The sequence below is a fragment of the Sus scrofa genome, chromosome 2, assembly GCF_000003025.6.
Source record: "Sus scrofa isolate TJ Tabasco breed Duroc chromosome 2, Sscrofa11.1, whole genome shotgun sequence".
In the NCBI taxonomy this organism is placed as follows: Eukaryota; Metazoa; Chordata; class Mammalia; order Artiodactyla; family Suidae; genus Sus; species Sus scrofa.
Genome location: NC_010444.4, coordinates 79,214,353 through 79,241,217, shown reverse-complemented (window position 1 = coordinate 79,241,217; position 26,865 = coordinate 79,214,353). Strand labels below are relative to the sequence as shown.

The following is a 26,865-nucleotide window of genomic DNA, read 5'->3' as shown; positions in this document are numbered from 1 at the left end:
AGCTAGTGGGATAAAAACAGACTATGCATCTTCGAAGTCACCACAGAAAGGAACAACAGAAGGGATGGAGTATAGGTAACAGAAGACACGGAAAAAATTTTTAAACCATGAATTGATGTCTTTGCTGAGTCGTAAGGAAGGGAAGATGCAGGTTGAGGCCTAGGGCAGAAAGGAGCCGGGCAGCGATGTCCCCAAACAAGGGTGAGGGAGGCAAGAGAGCAAGAGGGCAGCTGGGCCAGGTCTGGGCTGTGAGGTCTCCTCTGAGAGCAGTGGCACCTTCAAGGGGTCGGGGGCAGCCTGACATGGCTGGGGATGGGCCAGCTTCGAGGTGCCCTTTGGTGACATGAGGAGACGTGCTAAGGCGCAGAGGAGGGGCAGGGATGGCAGAGGTCCAGATGAAGGCCCAGCTCCCCAGCGGCAGCCCCTGCATGGGGATGCCCTTGACCAAGATGGTGACAGCTTGGGTTTGGAGGCAGGACTGGGGCCATGGGGGCTAAGGCTGAAGGAGATGGATGGGAGGACTCAAGACTTCCATTCCGGAACTCCTGTCCTCGTGAGTGGGCCAGTGGGCACATGGAGAGATAAGACCCACCTCAAGGAAAGGCTGGCCATGTCATTGAATGTTTGGTGCAGGGAGAAGAGAATGGACCAAATCCCCAGGACGCACTCATGTCCAGGTGGGTAGAAGATGGCCAGGGGAGTGAGAATAAAGCTAGAAGCCAGGGGTGCCCAGGGCAACGTGGTGATGGGCGGTGGGAGGCCTGAGTCATGGGACAGATAAATAACCACACCCCACAGTCCGGGAGGACTGTGGCTGGACACTGTCAGTGAAGCAAGGGGCCAGTGGAACACACGGAGGATGAAGGACATGCTTCTGAGAAAGCTGGGGACTGGCCAGTAGCCCCAGAGACGGGCAGGGCCGCGGTTTAGGAGCAGCACAGACAGGTTACCCTGAAGTGGGAAACAGGCTTCAAGGGGGGAATTAAGGGGGAGGCAGGGAGCAGCTTCTTGCCAGGTGGCTGACAGGGACCTGAAGCAGGGGGAAGGGCTGTCCCACCAGGAGGGCCATGGCCAGCCTGAGGCCTGCAGTCAGGAATTTAAAGCTAAGATTCTTCGGGAGTTCCCTGGTGGTCCAGCAGTGAAGGATTTGGTGTTGTCACAACTGTGGCAAAGGTTCAATCCCTGGCCCGGGAACTTCTGCATCCTGTGGGTGGGTGCATCCAAAAAAATAAAAATAAAAATAAAGGTAGATCCTTCAGCTAGGATGGGGGCTTCCTCCTGCTTGCAGGGAGTGGGGGAGTAGGAGAGAGTTTGGCCCAATGATTCATCAGAGGAGACGGGGACTGGGGAGGCATGAGCGTAAAGATGGGCTGCGACATCCAGGTCGGATAAGGAAGAAGAAGGCAGGGCAGGTGGAGATGGGGCTGGCCTGGGAGGACAGGGTCCTGAGAGGACAGGATGGGGCAGGGGTAGGGGAGCAGCTTCAAAGTGAAGGTCTGGGTGCAGTGCCTGCTGAGACCAACTCCCTGTGCTTCCGGGGGTTGCAGAAGGGGATACAAGTCACACATAGAGATGCAGACCAAGAAAGAGTGACAACATCAAGACCACACGGATGGCTAATAATTAGCAATGGGTTTACCTTTCGCTTAAAGATCAATCAGTTTGGGCCTTTTTCTCTGTTTTATTGAGATGTCATTGGCCTGCAGCCCTGTACAAGTTGAAGGTGCACAGCATAATGACTCAGCATCTGTATATTTCCAAATGATCCCCAAAATAAGTTTAGTTAACATCCATCCTTATGGAGGTCTTTTCCTTGTGATGAAGTTCAGTTTCAGTTTAAAAAAAAAAAAAAAAAAAGGCAATACTGTTTTAAAAAGAAGCAAAAATGCCAAAAGACAAAGAAAATGCCCTCACAGAAAGCAAGGGGTTGTTAATATCATCAAACAAGAATTCAGGGGTTCCCGTTGTGGCTCAGTGGTAAGGAATCGGACTAGTATCTATGAGGGTTCGATCCCTGGCCTTACTCAGTGGGTTAAGGACTGGTGTTGCTGTGAGCTGTGGTGTAGGTCTTGGATTCAGCTGGGATCCTGTGTTGCCATGAGCTATAGTGTAGGCCGGCAGCCACAGCTCCAATTTGACCCCTTGCCTGGGAACTTCCATATGCCATGGTGCAGCCCTAAAAAAGACAAAAAAAAAAAAAAAAAAAAAAAAAAAAAACCCAACTAGAATTCAGATCAAGAAGTATGAAATATCTCTGAGACCCGTATTTTATTGAGAGTTCACAATGAAAATACACATACACAGAGTTTGCCAACTAAGTAATGCAACACCTGCCACTGTTACAGATATAAGGAGACAGTGACCAAAAGATGGCATTGGAGGGACTTTCATGGCTTCTCTCACTGATGACAGATCTTCTAACGGGAGGAAAGAGGCCAGATTGTTTTCATAAGGACACGAGTAGGGCTGACTTAGGGGTGGATATGACAATTTGGACTGAAAACACATGGAAACATTTACAAAAATCAATCCAGCCGCCCCTGCCAGCCCAGGCTGAATGCCCTGATCTGTCACCCTGGGTCCTCAAGCCCCTCAGGCTCAGCCTCCTGGGCCCTTGCCCTACAAAGCCACGACCTAGATGCCCACCAGATGCTGCTTCTAAAGAGGCACAGGACGGTCCCCACCCAGCCCCTCGCCTGCCTACCCTCCCCAGCCAGAAGTTCCCCTTCCAGGCAGATCCTGCCATGCCTGTCTCTTGACCTGCCCTCCTCACACCTCCTGTCCCAATATTCGGACCCTGAAATGTGTCGCAGGGCCCTCCCTCAAGACCCTCGGCTTCAGCATCATGGGGCTTAACACCCAACTCTCTAGCCCTCAGCTGATGAAGCTGTTGGGGGATGACCCCTCCCTGACTTTTATGCAATCTAAGAGGAGGAGGAGGAGGTCGTCGGAGCCAAGACAGCCCGCACTGCCCCACCGACTGGCTCAAGAATCCACAGCACTTCTTGTCCCTTTCCCAGTTGCATCTTCAGCCACCTCCTCTCCAGGGCTCCTTACTCGCAGGCCAGCGACACGCCTAGGTCTGTCTCAAAACAAGAAGAGGCTGCCTCTCCCTCCAGTTACCACCCAAATCTCTGCTCCCCTTTACCCACCCTTCCTAGCAGGCTGGCCCCAACCTGCATCTCCCGGTCCACACGCCCAGCACCCATGTCCTCTGCCCCACCACCAGGGACTTCACACCATCCTCTTTGGGCTTCTCCCTGGCCCCTCTGGTTTCCATGGCACCAGAATCTACAGGTTCCCTCTCATTGCATTCGCCCTGTCGCATTCCCTTGAAAGCCCCCTAACACTTGCAAAACTGAGCAAACACCAGAGACAAGGGCAATTTCAGAAATTCCCCAAGGCACAGAGTGCCCAGGTCGTCTGCCATGCTCATAACTCAGAATGTGTTGGCCTGGACCAGGGCATCTCTGCCAAGTCTCCATGGAGACTGGCTCTTCTCCTTCCTCTGGAGTCTGGCAACTGAAGAAAGCGCCGGAAGCTCCATGGAGCCTGGGGTGCTGGCTGAGAGTCTGTGGATGTCCAGACACCTGTCAGGAAGGTGCAGATGGGCTCTCTGGAATGGAGATGATAGGACCTGGAGATGCTCAGAAGGGTTTGAGGGGGTTGAGGTAGAGGTAGGAGAAGCAGGCCCTTGCAGGAGACCGAGGCTGGGCTGGCTAGAGGTGGGTGTCCCGAAATGGGCGAAGAAATCTGATTTAAACCCACAGACACGGAGATCTAACAACACTTGGATTGTACTAGGAAGTAACATCAAAGGAACCACCTAACACTCAACCACTCAGAAGTTTTTTAAACTTCCCCCTAAACAACTCAGGTTATTGGAGTCAAAAGTACAAATACTGGAGCTCCTTGGTGGCAGAGCAGGTAAGGATCTGGTGTTGCCACTGCTATGGCTCAGGTCACTGCTGTGACATGGTTCAATCCCTGGCCCAGGAACTTACACATGCTGTGGGTGTGGAAAAAAAAAAAAAGAAAGAAAGAAAGAAAAAGAAAGTACAAATACTTTTTTAAATGACAGTGAGAATTCAGCATAACAAAAGGAGTCAAGGAGACCAAAGCTGACACTGAAAGCAATTCACAGCTTCAGATGCTCCGTGATTATCAAACAAAATGACAACAAGGAAGTGAGAACGAAAGAAGGCAGAAAGAAGGAAAAAAAAAAAAAAACATGTAAAAAGATGGAAAAATGGTCCCCCACATACCAGTGGTAGTTATATTCATTTCTATGGCTGCCATAACAAATTACTGCAAATATACTTTATTATTCTACAGTTCTAGAGGTCAGAGGTCCAATATGGGACCCACTGGGCTAAGACCAAGGTGCTGGCAGAGCTAAGTTATCTCCTGAAGCTCCAGGAAAGAATCTGCTCCCTTGCCCTTTCCAGCTTCTAGAGGCCACCACACTCCTTGGCTTGTGGCCTCTTCCTCCATCTTCAAAGCCAGCATCTTCTAAACTTCCTCTCACTCTGACTCCTCTCCCACCTCCCTCTTCCATGTTTAAGACGACTTGTGACTACACTGGGGTACCAGACAATCACAGAGACTCTCTCTCTTTTTCACACCCGCAGCATATGGAAGTTCCCAGGCTAGGGGCGGAATCAGAGCTTGTCAGCCTACACCACAGTCACAGCAACGCAGGATCCAAGCCTCACTATGACCTATGCTGTGGCTTGCAACAATGCCAGATCCTTAACCCACTGAGCGAGGCCAGGGATTGAACCCACATCCTCACTGAAATAACATCAGGTCCTTAACCTGCTGAGCCACAAGGAGAACTCCAGGAGAGTCTCTTTATCATGAACTCAGCCAATTAGAAATTCACTTCTACCCGCAACCTTGACTCCCCCTTGCCACACAACCCAACTTGTCCACAGGGCCTAGAGATTTGGACATGGGATCTTTGGAGGCTATTATTCTGCCTCCCCCAGTAGCTATGTCTAAACGGTAGGATTTCATGGTTTTCATCTTCCTCCTTATATGTTTTTACACTGTTTGATGTTTTTGGTTTACAATGAACATTTGTTTTATATGCTCAAAAATAATTTTCATAATGAACATAACAGGGAAAAAAAAGAGAAAAAAGGAATGATAACCTCCTCTTATAGACCCGTTTGCAACATCCTCTCTGGCCGTTTTTTTGTCCTCCTCCGACTGTGACCTGCCTGAGGTCAGGGCACGCTTTCCCATCTGTATCCCTAATACCAAACACAGGCTTGTTTTTAGCGCAGCAGGCTTCAGCAAATGTTTCTCAAACTTCGGGTAAATCCCTTTGTAAAGGAGGCTCTGGTTCTGGGGGAATGATGTACACACTCCAGAACTCATTTGGAAGCCAAGATTCAAATAAACACAATGATATTATTGAAAAGTCCTCAAACATAAAACTAAATTCAGAAGCCGTCTGGGAAAGGCAAGCCAGCAGACAGATAAAGTGCTATTGCTTGGGCTCTGGAGAAAACCCTTCCTCTGAGCAGAGCCAGAATAGAGACATTAAAAGCCAGAAGGCCCCACAGAGCACGAAGCCTCGGGCAAACACTCACCTCCTCACCCTGGCCAAACAGGACATGATGGTCCCACTGCAAGAACACCCCACTGTGAACTGGCCTAGGCTCTGGGGGCCTAGCCTGCCCCCGCCACCCTGGGAGAAACCCTAGCAAAAAGAGGGTATTGCTCAGCGGTTCAACCTGGCTGTGCCATCCCTGAATCCCCCAGGCTGGAGGAAAGATCAAACCGGACCTTTATGAGGCTTCCAGATCACATCCCTGCCCTGTCGCTTCTGAGCTAGCGGGACTCTCCCGGCCTCAGTGTTTTCACCAGTAAAAGGGTACATCATTACCTACAGAGTTGTCAAGGAATAAAAATAAGACAATGATGGCAACGTTCGTGAGCTCAGAATCATTATCCCCACTTTACGGATTGGGAAGCCGAGGCTCAGGGAGGTTATGGGACTCTTTCAGGGTCAGACAGCTAATGACGGGCCCACCCAGGTCTGCTGACCCCAAAGCTGGGCGCTTCCCCCATCCCACACTGGGACAGGGGTCCCCAGGGGCCTGTGCTGTGGCTCAGGGATGCCACCCAGAGGCAAAGCTGCACACAGATCGCCCTTCCCAGGGCAGCGCCTGAGCAGCTGAGGGACTGAGTATATACAAAGTGTCTCCTTCATGAATGCTCTGGGATGGGGGATGCGGAATTCCGGATTTGATGCAGAACTTGAAGCCAACCTACCGCCTGGGAAACGAATACAAATTAAGACAGGACCCTCCCAACCCCACCCGTACCCTACCCCAGCAGTGTCCTCTCACCCATGGAGGCTTTAAGGGATGGGGAACAGCCAGAGACGTGGAGAGTAGTAGGGGGATCTGGGCAGAGGCAAAAAGGCCAGCTTCCTTCAGCTCCAGACAAGCTGGGTCCACACACCCAGCCTGCGGGCACCCTTCCAGAGCAGCCCACACTCTGCATTCAGGGGCTCCCTGTGAGGGGCCTGGAAAGCCAGGCCTGTCAGGCATGACCCTTCAGCCAGCTTCTGGCCAGTTTTAGGAAGGAAAGCATAGAGTTGGGAGCCCAGGCAGGCCCCACTTGGGGCAGAACCCTCAGCAGGGGCTGGGCTGCCAGGATGCCTGCTCTTACTCAACCACATTATGAAAACAGATGGGGTGGTCAGGCCAGGGTACCCCAACTTGAGGTCACCAAGATTCTCAGCAGAGGTAGCGCTGCCTCCTAGTGGGGTCCTCTGGACTAGGAAGGATCCCTTAGGGTCTCGGGTCCAGGGCATTCAGCTCCCCAAACCCACCTTGACAGTAGGGTCACCTAGATGTATCCACATATACGCACACACATGGTCAACATCTGTGACCTGGGGCTGAAAGCAAACCATGGGGACCACTAAGAGGCACAAACAGGCCAGCAGGAAATAGGGAGATATAAGGGAGTGACAGAACCATGGGGATAACAGTGCAGGGCAATGCTGTGGGAATGGGGGCAAGGGGGGCTTCCCAGAGGAGGTGACATTGGAGCTGAAGCCTAAATAACAAGAAGCCAGCTATTCAGAGATCAAGGGAAGCAGGTTCCAGGCAGAGGGAACAGCACATGCAAAGGCCCTGAGGCCAGATTGAACCTGACATGTTTGAGGAAGGGAAAGAAGGCCAATGTGATGCGACAGTGGAAAGCAAAGGGTGGCAAGACCATGAGACGGGGCAGGACAGACTGAGTAGTGCCTCAGCTGTGGTTGGTTCCCATTTTCTCCTCTCTGCAGTGGGAAGATCCTGGGAGGTCCTGGGCAGGAGCTGATGAGATCTGATTCTCAGCTCATTTTTCTCTGGGTATGTGGCAAGAACTATAGGACAACAAGCATGAAAGCAAGAGGCCAGTGAGAAGGTACAAAACTTCCCTCTCCTCTCTCTATGAAATGCCCTTATCTAGGTAGGACCTAGCCATGCCTGTGGACAAAGTCCTTCCCAAGATTATAAACTCCCCAACATATGAAAGGTTTCATAAGAGCAAGGTTCTGGTTCTGGTTTCAGGTAAGATGGAGTGAACACACTTCATCTTGTCTATCTTGCTGAATGCAGCTACATACTACGGACCAAAGGCATGGAGCAGGTATGTGAGGATTCTGAAAAGTAAATAATAGTATGCAAGAAGAGGAGCAGAATCCGGAGGGCCACCAAACCCACAGTAAGTTGACTATTTTTTATCTTCCAGTATCTCTCCTCCTGGATGCAAGGCAGGTCAAACCACAAGAGTGTATAGACAGAAGTGTATAGACTGGGGTATACACAGAAAGAGTTGAGAGAAGCCCTCTAGTTGTGGCTCGAGGAGGGAAGTGGGGGAAATTTCAGGGAGTGGGGGAAATTTTTCTTTTTCATTTCCCTTTTCACTTCGTGTTCATTCACACCCCAGTTCTCAGTAGCACAATAGCACTAAAAAAATATGAGTGGGAAGCTTTACTTTCTGACTGTAGTAGCTGTGGTCCCAGGGAAGTGGAGCAAAACTGTTGCTCATTTTTCTCCATGTCCTTGCATGCAGTTGGGGGACGTGAGTAACAGAGCAGGATAAAGAGAGCACCAACTTTCTAAGATAGCATTAGGGATCCCTAGGAAACTGGAAAATACTGGGGATATGGTGGATACAGCAGAGCTTGGGAAAGTGATGTCATAAATTGTTTGTAATCTCCTGGGCTCACCTTGAGCTGTGCATGCATAGGCCTGACCCTAAATAATACACCATAGGTTTTGGGAACTGAATTTGAAATAAAACAATGCCCAAGTCCCAGATCGGCCAGTGGGTGGTACACACACAGGACTCACTCAAACAGCACTGTAAAGGCTTCAAAAATGAACCTTGAAACAATCCATAGAAGGCAGGTTGGAATTTGCAGCCTGAACCAAACTGGATCAATTATCTGATAAAAACAGAAATGTCAACCTTCTCCATAGGATTTAAACAAGACCATAGCATTTAAACAAAATCTAAAGTTTCATAGTTTGGTATCAAAACATCCAAATCCAGTCCAAAATTACTTGACTTCTAAAGAACCAAGAAAATCCCAACTCGCATGGGAAAAGACAATAAACAGACATCAACAGTGAGATAACACATATGTTGGGATTATCTGACAAGGATTTTAAAGCAACTCTTATAAGAAGTCTCCATAATGTAAGAGCAAAAACTCTTGCAATGAATGGAAAGATAGTAAGAAATAGAAGACAGGAGCTCCCTTGTGGCTCAGTTGATTAAGGAATTGGTGTTGTCACTGCTGTGGCTGTGGACACAGCTTTGTTGAAGCTTTTATCCCTGATCTGGGAATTTCCATATGCCATGGGCACAGCTAAAGGAAAATAAAAGGAAATAGAAGATATAAAATAAAGAACAAAATAGTAACTTTACAACTAAAAAATAAAATAACCAAACTAAAAACCTCACTAAATAGGCTCAATAGTAGAATGGAGATAACAGAGGAATGAATCAGTGAACTTCAAGACAGATTCACAGAAATTTCCAATTTGAACATCAGAGAGAAAAAATATTTTTATAATGAAGAGAATTCTAGAGACCTGTGAGAAATTACCAAAATATCTAAAAATTGATGTCATCAGTGTTTCAGAAGAGGAGATACAGTACAGTGATTTTTAAAAATAGTAATAATTGAAAAAATGGGAGCTCCTATTGTGGCTCAGGAGTAACAAACCCATCTAGTATCCATGAGGAGGCAGGTTTGATCCCTGGCCTCACTCAGTGGGTTAAGGATCTGGCATTGCTGTGAGCTGTGGTGTAGGTAACAGATGTGGCTCAGACCCTGTGTTGCTGTGGTTGTGGCATAGGCTGGCAGGTGAGGTTCCAATTCAACCCTAGACTGGGAACTTCCACATGCCACACCTGCTGCCTAAAAATGACAAAGGAAGGGAGGAAGGAAGGAAGGGAGGGAGGGAGGGAGGGAGGGGAAAAGAAAAAATGGTTGAAAACTTCCCAAATCTGTTGAAAGATATAAATCTACAGATTTGTTTATTCACTACAGCACAGTGAATAAACAGGATAAATCCAAAGAAATCTACTCCTACACATGTTATAACAAAACTGTCGAAAACTATAGACAAAAGTACATATAGTGAAAGTAGCCAGAGAAAAACAGTATATTACTTTTGGGGAGAAAATGAGTCAAATTATCACAGATTTCTCATCAAAACTATGGAGTCTAAAGGAAGTAGAAAAACATTTTTAGCACGCTGAAAGAAAAGAACTACCAACACAAAATTGTATTTCCAGAAAAAATATCCTTCAATAATTATGGAGACTTTGTCTCATTCTTGCCATTCTCAGATCAAGAAAAACTAAGAATTTATTGACAGCAGACCTACTCTAAAATAGTTGCTAAAGGAAGTTATTTAGACACAAAGGAAATGATAGCAGAAGAAAATTTTGAACATCAGGCATAAAGGAAGAACAACAGAAATAGTAAATGTCTGGAAAAATATAACAGACCATTCTCTTAAGTAAGAATTATAATATCATCTGATGGCAAAGAAGACTCTCTGTATATAGCTGTACAAAACACAACCTTAACAGAAAGAGGGTGAAGTAAGAAAAACCTATATAATGATGAAGTTTCAACATTCAACTTGAAGTTGTAAAAATATTTCACTGTTCTAAGCAGAGAGTGAAAAGTTAAGTATATTTATTATAATCCCTAGAGCAACCACCAAAACAACTATATAAAGAGTTAAAGTCAAACACACAGGTTAGTTTAAATGGAATACTAAAAAATGTTCAATAGTTATAAATATAAGAGCAAAATAAACCCAAAGTAAGCAGAAGGAAGGAAATAAAAATAAGAGTTTAAAAAATCAATGAACCTTAGTATACAAAAATAACAGAGAAAAAATCAATGAAGCAAAAAACCGGTTCTCTGTAAAGATCAATAAAATTGATAAATCTCTATTAAGACTGACACTTTTTAAAAAGGAAAGAATCTTTGATATCACTTATATCTGGAATCTAATATATCACAAAAATGAACCTTTCCACAGAAAAGAAAATCATGGACTTGGAGAACAGACTTGTGGTTGCCATGGTGGAGGGGGAGGGAGTGGGATGGACTGGAAGTCTGGGGTTAAGAGATGCAGACTATTGCCTTTTGGAATGGATAGGCAATGAGTTCCTGCTGTATAGCACTGGGATCTATGTCTAATCACTTGGGATGAATCTATACATGTATGTGCAACCAGGTCACCACGCTGTACAGTAGAAAATGGACAGAACACTGTAAACTAGCTATAATGAAAAAAAATCATTATTTAAAAAAGAATGAAAGGGAAAAGAAAAAAATAAAAAATAAAAAGGAAAGAATCTACAAATTAACAATATCAAGAATTTTTTAAAGGATATCACTAAGACTTCGCAGGCATTAAAAAGATAAAAGAATACTAGAAACAACTCTATACACATAATTCAACTTTGATGAAATTCATGGCTTTCTCAAAAACCACAAACTAACAAAACTCACCTGAGATGGCCTGAAAGGTCCATAACTATCAAAGAAATTGAATTCATAGTCTAAAAGCTTCCAAAAAGGAAGTCTTTAGGCCCAGATGGTTTTACTGGCAAATTCTACCAAATATTTAAGGAAGAAATGACACCAATTCTGCACAATCTCTTTTAGAAAAGAGAAGAGGAAGGAACACTTCTCCACTCCTTTTACAAAGCCAACATTACCCTGATGCCAAAATCAGACAAAGATAGTTCAGGGGAAAAAAATTATAGCCCAATATCCGTGAAGAACACAGATGCAAAAATTCTCAACAAAAATTGTTGAATCCAGTCCAGCAATGCATTAAAAATTATAATGTACCACAACAAGTACTATTTATCCTGGAATGCAAGCTGGCACAATATTTAAGAGTCAATGTAATCTACCATATTAACAGACTAAAAAAAGAAAAAACATATCATCATATCAAATGATCCTGAAAAAGAATTTGATAAAATTTAATATTCATTTATGGATAAAATTTTAAAACTCTCAGCTAACTAATTTTCTTAACCTGACAAAGAGCATCTATAAAAATACCTAAAGCTAACATGATACTCAGTCATGAATGATTAAAAATTTCCCCCTAAGGTAGGAAACATTCTCCCTACTCAAATTCAACATTATACTGGAAGTCCTACACAGTGTGGTAGGGCAAGAAAAATAAACAAGAGGCATACAGATTAGAAAGGAAGAAATACAGCTGTCCCTATTCCCAGACAACAGGATTGTATAAGCCAAAAATTCCAAGTAATCTGTAATGGGGACTTCTAGAAATAACAAATGAGTTTATTAAGGTAACAGTACAGAAGATCAAAACACAAATCTATCAATATGTCTATATTGTAGCAATAAACTCTTGGAAACTGCCCCCCAAAGTAAGCCACATATAGCACTTAAAAACAAAACACTTAGATATAAATCTAAAGTACATATGAAGGATTTGTATCCTGAAAACTAAAAAATGCTGATAAAAAGAAATTTTAAGGGACCTAAATAAATGATGAGATATACTATGTTCATGGACTAAAAAGCTCAACCTAGTAAAGATATCAGTTCTCCATAAATTGGTCTATAGATTTAAGGCAATTCCAACCAAAATATAAACAGGACTTTTTCAGCTACAAACAAGATTATTCTAAGATTTATGTGGAAAGGTAAAAGAATTAGAACTAGCCATGACAATTTTGAAAAAGAATAAAGCTGGACAATCACTCTGCCCAAAGCCACCAGGCTAAAGCCAATATAGCTATGGTAATCAAGATAGTGTGGTGTTGGCAAAAGGATGGACACATAGATCAGTGAAGTTGAGGTTGGTGGGGATTCTGCAGACACCAAATATGGACAGAGCCCAGGTGTATGTCCCCAGAGAACTTCAACCATGCCGCTTGGCCAAGGGCCACAACTCTGCAGGTGGTGTAGCTGGCAGTGAGAGGTATGGCACAAGAAGGGTGGTGCTGACTCTGATTTGGAACAAGCCAGAGCAGACAGATTCAGAGATGGCCCTGGAATCCTATCACACTCATTCACAGGCTTTCTCTGGAGCTGCCCTGAATAAAGCTAGGGAGAATACAACTTGTACCCACAAATGCCCATGAGTGGACCTTATCTGTGCACTTTGCTAGTGTCCTAAGGAGGGATAGGAGGTTGATAACTACTGTATGGATGAGCCAGGTCCTCCCTCAGCTCAATCCCAGAGTCTATGTGCCTGGCCTCTGCCTCTTGAGCCCTAACATGCTCTGCACACTCAGGGCTCAGAAAGCTAAAAATCTGGCTGCCCCTGGACAGCTTCTGGAATACCCTGACCCTCATCCCCACTTGGTAAACTCCTACTCAACCTTCAGGGCCCAAATCCAACTCCTTTCACAGACAGAAAGTGGAAGGTGGAACAGGACAAGGAGGTCAGGAATGAGAAAATTTCAGTAAATAACATGCTGTGGAAGAGGCTGAGAACAGCTCCCTCAGTGCCCTCACCTCCCCATGCATGGGAAAGTCAGACCTGCAAGAACCAGCCCACTACACCAAATCTCTGATGATTAAAATACCCACATGCTCTGTTCCAACAGTTCCGCTCATAGCATCTATCCTATAGACACCACTGCCCCCTCAGAGCACCAGCAGACAGGCTCACTGAGCTTCTCTCTTAATTGTAAAAGCTGGAAAGGACCCAAGTACCCAACCCAGGGGCCCACTAAATATTCTGTGAGGTAGCTCACCAAAATTGAATCAAGAAGAAATAGATAATTTGATCAGACTGATCACTAGAAGTGAAATTGAATATGTAATCAAAAAAAAAAACTCCCTATAAACAAAAGTCCAGGATCAGATGACTTCATAGGCAAATTCTACCAAACATATAAAGAAGAACTTATACTGATCCTTCTTAAAGTCTTCCAAAAGACTGAAAAAGAAGGAACACCCCCAAAGACATTCTATGAAACCACCATCACCACCAGACAAAGATCCTACCAAAAAAGAAAACTGTAGGCCAATATTTTTGATAAATATAGATGCAAGAATTCTCAACAACATTTCAGCAAACCAAATCCAACAACACATAAAAAAGACCACACACCACGACCAAGTGTGATTCATTTCAAGTTCACAAGGTTGGTTCAACATACACAAATCAATGAATGTAATACATCATATTAACAAAAGAAAAGTTAAAAAAACCACATGATCATCTCAATAGATGCAGAAAAAGCACTTAACAAAACTTAACATCTATTCCTGATAAAAACTCTTAGCAAAGTGGGAGCATATCTCAATATAATAGAAGCTATTTATGACAAACCCACAGCCAATATAATACGCAATGAAGAAAAGCTGAAAGCTTTTCCACTAAAATCTGGGACAAGACAAGGATGCCCACTCTCACCACTTTTATTCAACATAGTATTGGGAGTCCTAGTCACAGCTGCCCCTGGACAGAAATGAATGAAGGAAGGAGGGTAGGAAGGAAGGAAAGAAAGAAAAAGTATCCAAATTGGAAGAGAAGAGGTTAAACTGTCACTCTATGCAGATGACATGATACTATATATAGAAAACCCTACAGACTCTATACAATAATGATTCAATATGATAAGTGAATTCAGCAAAGCAGCAAGATAGAAGATTAACACTCAGAAATCAATTGAATTTTTGTATACTAACAATGAAATATTGGAAAAGGAATATAAAAAAGCAATGCCTTTTAAAATCACACCAAAAAAAAAAACCTAGGAATAAACCTATCCAAGGAGGCAAAAGACTTATTCACTGAGAACTATAAAACATTGATAAAGGAAATTAAAGAGGATTCAAAAAATGGAAAGATATCCCATGCTCCTGGATTGGAAGAATTAATATTGTTAAAATGGCCATACTACCCGAAGCAATCTACAGATTTAATGCAATCCATATCAAACTACTCATGACATTTCTCACAGAAATAGAAAAAACAATCCAAAAATTTATAAAAGACACAGACAGACTTGCTAAAGCAATCCTGAGGGGGAAAAAAATGAAGCATGAGGCATAACTCTCCCAGACTTCAGATAATATTACAAAGCTATAGTATTCAAAAAAGTGTGCTACTGGTACAAAAACAGACATATGGATCAATGGAACAAATAGAGAACACATAAATAAACCCAGACACCTACAGTCAAGTAATCTTAGGTAAAGGAGGCAAGAGTATAAAATGGGAAAAAGGCAGTCTCTTCAGTAAGTGGTGCAGGGAAAACTGGACAGCTGCTTGTAAATCACTGAAACTATAACATGCCCTCACACCGTGCACAAAGATAAACTCAAAATGGCTTAAAGACTTAAACATTAGACAGCATAAAACTCCTAGAAGAGAACATAGGCAAAACATTCCCTGACATAAACTGTACAAATGTTTTCTTAGGTAGGTCTTCCAAGGCAATAAAAATAAAAACAAAAATAAACAAATGAGACCTAATCAAACTTGCAAGCTTTTGCACAGCAAAGGAAACCATAAAAAAATATGAAAAGACAATCTACAGAAGGGGAGAAAATAGTTGCAAAAATGATGTAACCAACAAGGGCTTAATCTCCAAAATATGCAAACAACTCATACAACTCAACGACAATGACAAAAAAACAACAACAACAACAACAACAAAAAAAAAACCAACCCAACTGAAAAATGGGCAGGAGACCTAAATACACACTTCTCCAAAGAAGGCATACGGATGGCCACTAGGCACATGACAAGATGCTCAACAGTATTAATTAATAGAAAAATGCAAACAAAACTATAGTGAGGTACCACCTCACACCCATTAGAATGGCCATCATTTAAGGTCTACCAATAAAAAATACTGGAGAGGGTGTGGAGAAAAAGGAATCCTCCTACACTGTTGGTGGGAATGCAATTGGTGCAACCAGTACAAAGAACAATTTGGAGGTTCCTTACAAAACCAAAAAAGAGCTACCATATGATCCAGCAATCCCACTCCTGGGCATATATCTAGACAAAACTATAATTTAAAAAGATACATGCACCCCTATGTTCATTGCAGCACTATTCACAATAGCCAAGACATAGAAACAACTTAAATGTCCATCGACAGATGAATGGATCAGGAAGATATAATGGGATACGGTTCAGCTATAGAAAAGAATGAAATAATGCCATTTGTAGCAATATGGATGCAACTACAGATCCTCACATTAAGTGAAGTAAGTTAGAGAAGGAAGAATACCATATGAGATCGCTTGCATGTGGAATCTAAAATATGGCACAAATGAACCTATGTACAAAACAGAAACAGAACCACAGACATGTAGAACAGATTGGAGGTTGCCAAGGGGGAAGGGGAGGCAGTGGGATGGACTGGGAGTTTAGGATTAATAGATGCAAACTATTATATTTAGGATAGGTAAACAATGAGGTCCTGCTGTATAACACAGGGAACTATATCCAATCTCCTGGGAGAGACCATGATGGAAAATAATATTTTTTTAAAAAGAATGTGTGTTCACTCATTATTAGAGAAATGCAAATCAAAACCACGATGAGGTACCACCTTACACCAGCCAGAATGGCCATCATCCAAAAGTCTACAAACAATAAGTGCTGGAGAGGGTATGGAGAAAAAGGAACCCTAGTACACTGTTGGTGGGACTGTAAATTGGTGCAACCACTGTGGAAAGCAGTATGGAGATTCCTCAGAAAACTAAACATAGAACTACCATTTGACCCAGCAATCCCACTCCTGGGCATCTATCCAGAGAAAACCATGACTCGCAAAGACACATGTACTCCAATGTTCATTGCAGCACTATTTACAATAGCCAAGACATGGAAACAACCTAAATGTCCATCGACAGAGGAGTGGATCCAGAAGATGTGGTACATATACACAATGGAATATTACTCAGCCATTAAAAAGAACGAAATACCAGCATTTTTAGCAACATGGATGGACCTAGAAACTATCATGCTAAGTGAAGTCAGCCATACAATGAGACACCAACATCAAATGCTTTCACTGACATGTGGAATCTGAAAAAAAGACAGACGGAAGTTCTTTGCAGAACAGATGCTGACTCACAGACATTGAAAAACTTATGGTCTCCGGAGGAGACAGTTTGGGGGGTGAGGGGATGTGCTTGGGCTGTGGGATGGAAATCCTGTGAAATTGGATTGTTATGATCATTATACAACTACAGATGTGATAAATTCATTTGAGTAATAAAAAATAAAAAGAATGTGTGTGTATTATATATATATATATATGTCACTGAGTAATTTTGCTGTATAGCAAAAATTGGCACAACAGTATAAATATACTATACTTTTTTTTTTTTTTTGCTTTGCTTTTTTGCTTTTTTTAAGGGCCATACCCACGGCACATGGAAGTTCCCAGGCTAGGGGTTAAATTGAAGCTGTAGCTGCTGGCCTACACCACAGCCACAGCAATGTGGGATCTGAGCCATGTCTGTGACCTACACCACAGCTCACTGCAACGCCAGATCCTTAACCCACTGAGCGAGGCCAGGGATTGAACCCTCAACCTCATGGTTACCAGTCGGATCCACTTCTGCTGTGCCACAACGGGAACTCCCAACTATACTTTAATAAAAAAAAATATTCTGTGATGTGTCTACAGGATACAGTCCAGGATGGGGGGGGTATCAAATGAGCCCAATCTCTGCACATCAGCATGGCTAAGTCCCCAGGATATATTTTTGAATGAAAAATACCAATTATAGGAAAGCAATTATAGAATAAGTTTTAGTATATACGGAATGTTTTTAAAGGAAGGAGAGAAATATACAAACAGTTCTATATATTTTTCTTGAAGTACACTTAGATGCAGGTAAACACATAGAAAAAAGTCTAGAAGTCTATTTTTCCAATGCCCGCATTCCCTCAGAGCAGTGGGGGCCAAGAGCCTGAGCAGCGCCAGTCAGGGCTTTGGCTTCATCTGCATGGCTGCAGGCTTTACAAGCAGAACACATTCAAATGACTTGGGTGATTAAAATATAATGAAAGGAGATGAGTTCCTTGAAATTGGAATTTTTTTCAAAAGAGAAGACCCTGCCATAAAAGTTCCAAGGCTGACCCTGGCAGACAGAGGCCAGCAGGGCGAGGCCAGGGTGCACACAGAGGACTCCCAGCCTCGGTCTCTTGAGATGAGAGGGCCCTGGCTCAGAAGTGAGGGCTCAGTGCAGGGGCCCCACCCCAGAGCACAGGGCGCAACTGGATTTATCTGGGAGCAAGGTGGCCTGGCACTTAGAACACGCATGTGCACACACGCTCACTTGTACACAAACACAAAATCACACTCCTATGCACATACATACAAACACAACACACCCATCACCGTAATCATGCTCACATGTGCACCTACACAGACTCACACTCAAAGACATGCTCTCCTGTGGACACACACACATAAACATATGCCCACACAACTCATGCGCATACACAGGTTCACAGCGCACAAGCTCACACATATACCATTAAACACAGACCACAAACTGACACTCACGCACCACTCACACACATAAAAACACCTTCACAGACACATAAGCACACTCACACACAGTCACATGGACATACACATGCAAATGAGCATTCAGACCCACTACCTGAACACACGTACAAGCACTCATTTGGACGTACCAGTCAAAAACATGCCTGCACACGCTCATGCTCACTTACACACACATTCACACACACCCAGTAGTCACAGATCCTCCGGGCCAGGGCAGCCTGTGAGCAGGAAGAGGCCCCCAAGAGCTCCTCCAATCCTGTGTTCCTGCAGGAAGGGACATGCCCAGGGAGGGGTGTCTGGCCCAAGGGAGGGCAGGGAGCTGGACCTCTAACCTCTACAGCTGGCCCCACGCCCGCAGAAAGCCACTCAGGTGAACCTGACCTTGGAACTGACACCCAGGGAGGAACCAAGCAGTGAGATTGTTCCCAGGGCACCGAGTGCCCCTGCAGATGTTAGGACAACAGTCTGTGCTGGAGGCTCTTAGGAGGGGCCCCACTGAGGACACAGCACTTGTTCTGGGACAAGGCCCAATAGGATCTAGGAACCTGGAGGCTTGGGGAGCAGAGCTGGGCAAAGGGCCCTGAGGGAGATGGGGGTCAGCCAGGTGCCAGGTGGGGGATAAGCTAAAGAGCCCCCCCCCCAGGAAGCCAGTCCCACCCCTTTAAATGCCCAGGAGCTTCAACCCTGGGCCTGAGTCCTCAGGCTGGTGAGTGAGCCCAGTACCCAGAAGAGGATGAAATGGGGCAGCCATGGGAGGTGAAACCTGAGATGAGCCAGGAGCCAGCCAGCCTGAGTTTAGTCCAAACCCCCACTCACCAGCATGAGGCAAACACTGGTGCCCACACTGCATCCCCGCCCCCAGGTCACCCATCCCTGCTGTGCACTGCTGTCCATCCCAGCAGGTGCTATGAGGGCAACGCTACCCTCCACGGAGCCCATTGGCCATCCCAGGGTCCCAGCACCCAGCCAGCCCCAGGTGGGCACTGCTCATCATGCGAGCACAGCTCTGTGGCACAGCCAAAGCTCTGCCCGTAAGGGCTCAACAGCTTAAGAAGCCCCGTCCTGGAGCCCACCAATCTGCAGGGGCTTCCCGGGCGAGGCTGCACTGTTTGCTGACAGGGCCAGGGACTATTCCAGGCTGGCAGCCAGAGCACACTGAGCCCTCATGACCTCCATTCTCCACACAGTTGCCCAACAGAATCTCTGAAACATGAATCAGACCGTCCCCAAGCCCTCCAGAGGCTTCCCACAACGTGACTGCCCTGTCACTGACTTCTCCTTCACTCGGAGTTCCTGCCACAAATAGCTTCCTTCTGTCCTTGGCACACTTCGACTTAGTTCCTGCCCCAGGGCCTTTACACCTGCTGTCCCTTCCACCTGGAATTCCAGGTCTCCACTCAAATGTCTCCGAGAGGAGGACCTTGGCTGTAAGTGCCCCTTCTCTGTCGCACTCTATCCTACCATGCTGTTCTATTTTTTTCCTAACACTACTTCCCCATAAGCCACATGTGGGGTCTTTATTGGGCCACTGTCTCTCTTCCAACCAGAAGATCTCAGGAGAGTGGCGTTTTCCTTGTTGGACCCACAGCCCCCAGACCAATGCCTGGCGCCTACAAATACGGGCAAGTCGCTTCCCACAGTTGCTTCCCTTTGGAGCCTCCATTTCCCCTGCTAGCCTGGGGCTTCCTTCTCAAGGTCATCATCTCACACAGTGGGCCAAGGTCACCAGCTTCTGGTGTGAGCAGGGCATAGGTAAGAGGAAGTGTAAAAGCAAAGTTTATGCTGGGCATTCTGGTGCTCTGCTTTCTCTCCGGTTTATAAAACATTCAGGTTGCTTGCCTGCCAATGGGAACACAGGCGCGGGGAGTTGTCTGACGTTGACTGTCTTAGCAGCAGGAGAATCCGAGGGGATGTCGGGAGGCTCCGGGACCATCTGACAAATGACCGCCTCAGGGATCCGCAGAAGTCAGCGGTGCCGGGAGAGAGCACTTGAAATGCCAGCTGGAAAGGTCAAGTGTGCCAGCTGGAAGGGGAGCTGCGGAGCCCCGCGGGCAGGCAGAAGGGGGACACAGGGCAGCCACCACTGCTCCCGGAGCAAGGGTGAAGGTGGGCAAGGGGCCGTGGGGAATCCCTGCAATATGATGGCCACATGCAATAGGTCACATTTTCCTTCTCTGGACAAATACTTTGGAGGAATTCTTTAAAACTGTATTCACAGAATACATTCTCCCAAAACGCACACGGATGGGGAGGGAGGGTATGAAGCCTCGAGCCCTCCCAGAGCAGTGCTGCCTCCTTGGTGGGGGTGGGGGGGGGTGCAGGCAAAGCCCAGTGGGTGTGTCAGCAGCCCAGACCCAATGTGTCACCTGGGAGCTTGTTAGAAAGGAGGAATCCCAGGACCACTCCAGACCTGCCTGATCAGAAGCTGCGTGGTTGCAAGTTCCCAGGTGATCTGATGCTTATTAAAGTCTAGGACATAGTTGTGTGCGTGTGTATGTGCATGCATGGGTGCTGGGAGAGCACCTGAAACCTACTTTCTTAGCCACCTTCCACTACTCAGCACAGTGTTATTAGCAATGATGTACATGCTGTAACTTAGGTCTCTGGACTTATCTTTCCTGCGTTAAGTGCAGCTTTGTACCTCTGACCAACGTCTCCCCATTTCCCGCAAACCCCAGCCCCTGGTAACCACCCTTCTACTATCTGCTTCTATGTATTTGACTTTTTTTAGATTCCACATTATCAGTGAGAGCATGTAGTATTTTCCTTTCTCTGTCTGGCTTGTTTCACTTAGTATAATGTCTTCCAGTTTCATCCACATTATCACAAATGGCAGAATCTCCTTTTTGAAGATCAAACAATATTCCATTATGTGTATGTGTGTCTATATATATATATATATATCATATATATATAAAATAATTCTTTATCCATCCATCTGTATGACAACTGTCGTAATTATTTCATCGTGCATGTATATCGAATCATCATGCATACTTTAAATATATACAATTTTTATTTTAAAAAATAAAAGTCAATTTAAAATAAGTCTGGGATGTGCTGCTCTACACCCGCCAGGGCCCCTCAAAGATGAGCAGAGGGCCCCTGGAGGAGCCTGGGCTGCTGAACCTCCCCGCAGCCTCACCACTGTATGGCCTGGGTAGTGAAGCTCTTCCTGATCCACAAGCCTCACTTTCCCTGGAGATAAAAATGAGAGGACTCTCTCGGCCTGGCAAAGGCTGGACGACCAAGGAGAGGCTGCTGGGAACCCCTGGAGAAGCAAGAGCTCCAGGGCCTTGGTCGGCCTCCGGGTGATGGTGAGAGAGCCACCGCGCCACATAGAGGCCACACTGTGGGGTCAGAGAGGCTCTGTCCCGGACAGGCTGCCCACCCCAGCACACAGCACCTGGGACCAAGTCACCCACCCACCCCAGCCCGCTGTCACCCACCTGCTAGCGCATTCCTGCCAGCCTCTGGCCCCTCTCTTCCACTCTGGGGTAGGGCCAAGGACCCCCCCTGAGGGCAGGAGCAGTGCTTGCCGTTCACCATCTCAAAGACAACAGGAAACAACTGTTCTAAACCACTCTCCAAACCAGATTATATAAGGGCAAGATACGTATGTTCAACAGATGTTGGCTCAGATGCTGATCCTCCCCCACCCGCCAATCAGGACAGCCATCTCTGCTTCCGCTCGGGGCCCGGCCCTCCTGGCCCAGGAGGAGCTGACCTCTGGCTGAACACGCCCTTGGAAAGGCCTGATTCTGCACTGTCCTGAGCCGGGCTGCAAGCCCAGCCCCTTTCCGAGGGCTCTCAAGGCTCTTAGTAACCCAGGGGCGGGCGCAGGCCCTGCTCAGAGGCACAGCGAGTGGCCAGGGTCGGCCGGCTGCGCACGCGGAGAATCACAGTAAACCTGTCCACGAAGGCCCAGCCACGGAGAAGCATGTGAAGAGTGGGCACCTTGCCCTGCAGAAGGGAAGGCAGAGAGGCCAGAAGCGGGGAGGGGACAGAGTGGGCACTGGGGTCCCCATCACAGGTCTCCAGACCCCCTGGCCTGGGCTGATGCCACAAGGGGCAAAGATGCAAATACAGCATTTAAGGCCACAGGGTGTGATCGGCTCCAAAGATGTGCCCCCATCGTAATGTCCCAGACCTGTCAGGGTTATTACCTCCTATGACAAAAAAAGCTCTGCAATTACACTAAGGATCTGGAGGTGGAAGACAATCCTAAATTATCAGCACAACCCTAAGTGCAATCACAGGCCCATTTCCTTATAAGAGGGAAGCAGAGGGAGATCAGACAGACACACGGAGGGGGCCGTGTGAAGACAGCAGAGACAGAGACTGAAGATGCTGGCCTTGAAGACAGGAGTGATGTGGCCACAAGCCAGGGGATGCCAGAAGCCACCAGGCCCTGAAGAGGTAAGAAACAGAGTCTTGGAGTTCCCGTCATGGTGCAGCAGAAACGAATCCAACTAGGAACCATGAGGTTTCAGGTTTGATCCCTGCCTTGATCAATGGGTTAAGGATCTGGTGTTGCCGTAAACTGTGGTGTAGGTCGCAGACATGGCTCGGATCTGGCATTACTGTGGCTGTGGCATAGGCCAGCGGCTACAGCTCCAATTAGACCCCTGGCCTGGGAACCTCCATATGCCACAGGTGCAGCCCTAAAAAGACAAAAGACAAAAAGAAAAAGAAAAAAGAAACAGCATCTCCCCTGGAGCTGCGGGTGAGAGCACAGCCCTGCCAACACCCTGATTTCCATCTCTAGAACTGGGAGAGAATCCATTTCTGTTGTTTAAACCAGTAACCTGGTGGTAATTTGTTACATCACAAAACTGATAAAGGAGTTCCCACTGAGGCACAATAGGATTGACAGTGTCTCTGAAGCACCAGGATGTAGGGTCGATCCCCGGCCCGGCACAGTGGGTTAAAGGATCCCGTGTTGCTGCAGCTGCAGTGTGGTTGCAACTGCAGCTCAGATCTGATCCCTGGCCTGGGAACTCCACATGCCACAGGGTGGCCAAAAAAGAGAAAAGAAAATTGATAAAAGAAGGAACCTCGATATGGACTAAACGTGGTGACAGAACTATTCTAGAAGATCGGGGCAGGGGAGGGGCAGCAGAGTGGTCAGGGAGCTAATCCTCATCTTCCGTGGCAGGAAATCAATAGAAAATGTCAAAACCTGACACATCAAGAAAAAGCCCTAGAAGAGTATTCAAAGACATCATGGTAACTGCCAGAGCCAACAGCCTGAAACCCTCGGGGGCTCCCTTCTCGGGAATGGAAGCGGTACACACACATGCACACACTCATTCACAGGCATGCACAGCCCCAGACACTCTCTCATATACTCACGCAACTCACACTGCATTCTCAGACACACACACCCACACATGCATACACGCATATGCAAGACACACACACAGACTTAAATGCATTCTCACACTTCCATGTATCCTCACACCCATTCACGCCCACACATGTACACACATTCATACACACAACACACAGACTCAAAATGAATTCTCACACTTGCATGTACCCTCGCATCCACGCACACACACACACACACACACACACACACAAACACCCGTGCACCTCACAGAGCCAGAGGGGGAATCAGAGGGATCCCTGACCGGAGCCAGGGTGTCAGATCTGGGAGCAGGGGTTCCCGACCAGAACATGATGGGGCTCCCTGCACTCCCCCCGCCACACACACACCGGCCCCCAAGGCTCACCCCTGAGTGCCGTGCTTCTGCACCCACTCGGAGCAGGCAGGGCTGTGCCAGAGCCAGGCCCAGGGATGGTACTTCCTGGGCTCCGGGCCCCTTCCTGTCTCCTCCCCACCAGGTCGGCCCCCGTCCTTGTCTCGCTCCGCGCTCGGGAAGCACCGCTCGCCAGCCATCTGGGGCTTGGCTGGGCCTCAGCCTCCTGGCTGCCACGTCTCACTTGGAGCTGGGTGGGCGCCAGCTCTGAGCTAAGTGAGCGCGGGCGGTGGGGGGAGTGCAGGGAGCTGGGCAGGGACGGGACGAGGCTGCTCCTCCTCCCACACCGTGGCCGGAACAGACACTGTTTTCCCTTCCCTTTGGTAACAAGAGTAGTAAATCCCCCAGGCTCTACTCAGAGCCCCGTGGGCTCAGAAGCCCTCCTGCCTGCTCGCCCCTCTGTAGCCTCCTCTCGTGGCGTGTACTCTGCCATGTCCCCACTGGACTATGGCCCCATTTCACAGATAAGGGAATGAGGTCTGAGGAGGCCAGCGTGCCCACCAGGTCACCTCCAGCCAGAATCCAACCCCCTGCTCTTGAGGGGGGCTCTGTACCCCTGGCGTGTCCTGTCTTAGCCTCTGTGCCAGACAATCCTCCCCAGCTTGGTGGGGGGGGTCCCCACATCTCCCTGGGCAAGGGCCAATCGGGAGCCAGAGGAACACAGGACACCGCTTCAGCACGGCCCCAGGTACCTCCAGCCCTTTCCACCCTGCTCCTCCCCTCCCCAGGAGCCTAATCACGGTCAGCCTCATGCCCCGCGCCCATCTCAAAAGCCAGGAGCCAGACGTAGTCCTGGATTCCCCCTCCTTCCCACACCTGTCCCCAAGGCCCAGCTCCTTCCCTTCTGAAGTATCTGCCACCCTGTCCCTGCCTCAGCACAAGCCTCACAGCTCTCTGCTGTTCCTCCAAGGGCCTCAATGCAGGTCCTGCCCATGCGGCACTGCCTCTACCCCAGGCCAGAGGGCTCTTTCCAAGACGCACATCACAAGGCAACCATAGACAAGACCAAATACCCCACCTTCTAGAATGCACTGATACCCCCATTGCTGTGTGAGGGTCATGTTAAGGTCCTGGGGCCAGCTGAATGCACTCCCATGGGTAAAGTGGGGGTGTCCCCAACGCGCATCAATTTCCCACCATCGTCAACCCAGGGAGCCGGGATCATGGGTCCAGAAATGCATGCTGGGGTCAGGAGGTGCACTCAGGGGTGGGAAGAAGCCAGCTCCAGGGAACTGCCTCCCCACCGCCCTTGTCCCACCTACTAGGAGGAACGTGAGCCCTCCACCCATGTAACCAGCCTCAGTTACACTCCCTGGGGAATCAGAAGTCACATCTGAGCCACACTTGTGCTTTAAAAAGACAAGGATACCCAGAACAGCCTACGGAATTGACATAAAGATAATGCGAATCCTCAGAGAGATAAGGAACAACATTGGGACCTCAGAGCAGGAAGGAGCAGCTACCAAAAACCTGGTTGTTTATAATTGGAAATGTAACCAGGCAGGACTCTATGCAGCTTCCCAGGCCTGGCCCTTCCTCTCTCTCCTCTGCCTTGGCTCCTCTCTGAAGTACCTAAATAACAGTATCTGATGTGCCTTTCCTGAGTCATTTTACAAATGTGAAAATTCAACCACCCCACCCCAATGGAAGATGTTTAACTACTGGATGACCATGGGCACGTAGCCCCCAGGAGAGCCTAAGGATTGATAACGTTAACCCCTGTGACAATTGGAGAACCGTGCTCAAGCTGGTCACTTACCCTGTGACCCCAACTCTCCCCTGGCTTTTAAGAATGCTTTACAGAAATTCATTTGGGTAATAAAAAATAATAATAATAATAAAAAGAATGCTTTACAGGAGTTCCTATCTGGACTCAGTGGAAATGAATATGACTAGCATCCATGAGGACGCAGGTTTGATCCCTGGCCTCGATCAGTGGGTTAAGGATCTGGCGTTGCCTTGAGCTGTGGTGTAGGTCACAGACGTGGCTCGGATCCCGCGTTGCTTTGGCTCTGGCGTAGGCTGGCAGCTACAGCTCCAATTAGACCCGTAGCCTGGGAACCTTCATGTGCTGTGGGTGCGGCCCTAAAAGACAAAAAGAAAAAGAATGCTTTACAATTTTGGTTCAGAGAGTTCAGGCTTTTTTGGGGTAGGGGGGGCATGAGCCACCCTGCAATAAAGCTTTCTCGGCTCCAAACTCCACTGTTTCATCTTGTTTGGCCTCATTGTGCGTTTGGCACAGGAACTTGTGCTAACAGAAAAGATCCAGTCGCTGAGTTGAATAGCAGGGCAAAGGAGCCAAATAACCACCTCAGGAGCTGAGGGGTGCAGTGGGGGCGCTCACTCAATGCTCAGGCATCAAGGAGTGGGGTGTGAGGAGCGTTAACTAAGGTGGACGGACCCCAGGAGGAGAAAAGGGGGTGGGGAGAAAGAAAAAACAAAGGCCAAGAACTTCCCAAAGTTAGATGAAAGATGAAATGGATACACAGAGAGCTGATCAAGATATATCTAAGAGAAAAAACTCACTTTGGCACATTAGCATGAAACCCAAGAACATCAAAGACAAAGAGAAAGTTCTGACAGTTCCCAGAGAGAAAAAGCAGATCAATACAGAGGAAAGTGTCTTCAGACCTGAAACTCCAGGATGGGGGAATATGGACCCTGGGCGACAGACAAGAGAGGAGCACCAGGAAGCAAAGTTTGCAAAGGATTCAAGAAAAAGATCTCATGGCGGGAGGGTGTTACAGGGGTGGGGGGTGGGGACAGGGACATCGCAGGGAGTCCCAGTGATAGGAACCAAGTAGGAGAGTTACACAGGTAGTTGTAGGAGTCCCCGTAGGGGACCACGGATAGAGAGGATAACCTAGGGAACTTTGGGAAACCCCTGCAAGTTACTAATCACTCAAGAAAGCCATCAGAATATCACGGAACGAAACAGGCTTGCTCAACTATAAAACCATAAATAAAAGCATGAGATACGCCTCAGGCCATCAAGTGAAAGATA

The 26,865-nt window shown here is 47.1% G+C and overlaps 1 protein-coding gene across 2 annotated transcripts in view; it reads right to left on the bottom strand.

The window, feature by feature from the left end:
• Positions 1-26,865, bottom strand: part of ADAMTS2 (ADAM metallopeptidase with thrombospondin type 1 motif 2) — a 223,979-nt gene that overhangs the window by 165,662 nt on the left and 31,452 nt on the right. The window contains exon 1 of one of the 2 annotated variants that reach the window (XM_003123651.6): positions 21,546-21,660. The exons of the other annotated variant lie outside the window; for it this stretch is intronic. The gene's annotated coding sequence lies outside the window, so the exon portion shown is untranslated. Of the gene's footprint in view, positions 1-21,545; positions 21,661-26,865 lie in introns of those variants that run through there. 2 annotated transcript variants of the gene reach the window in all.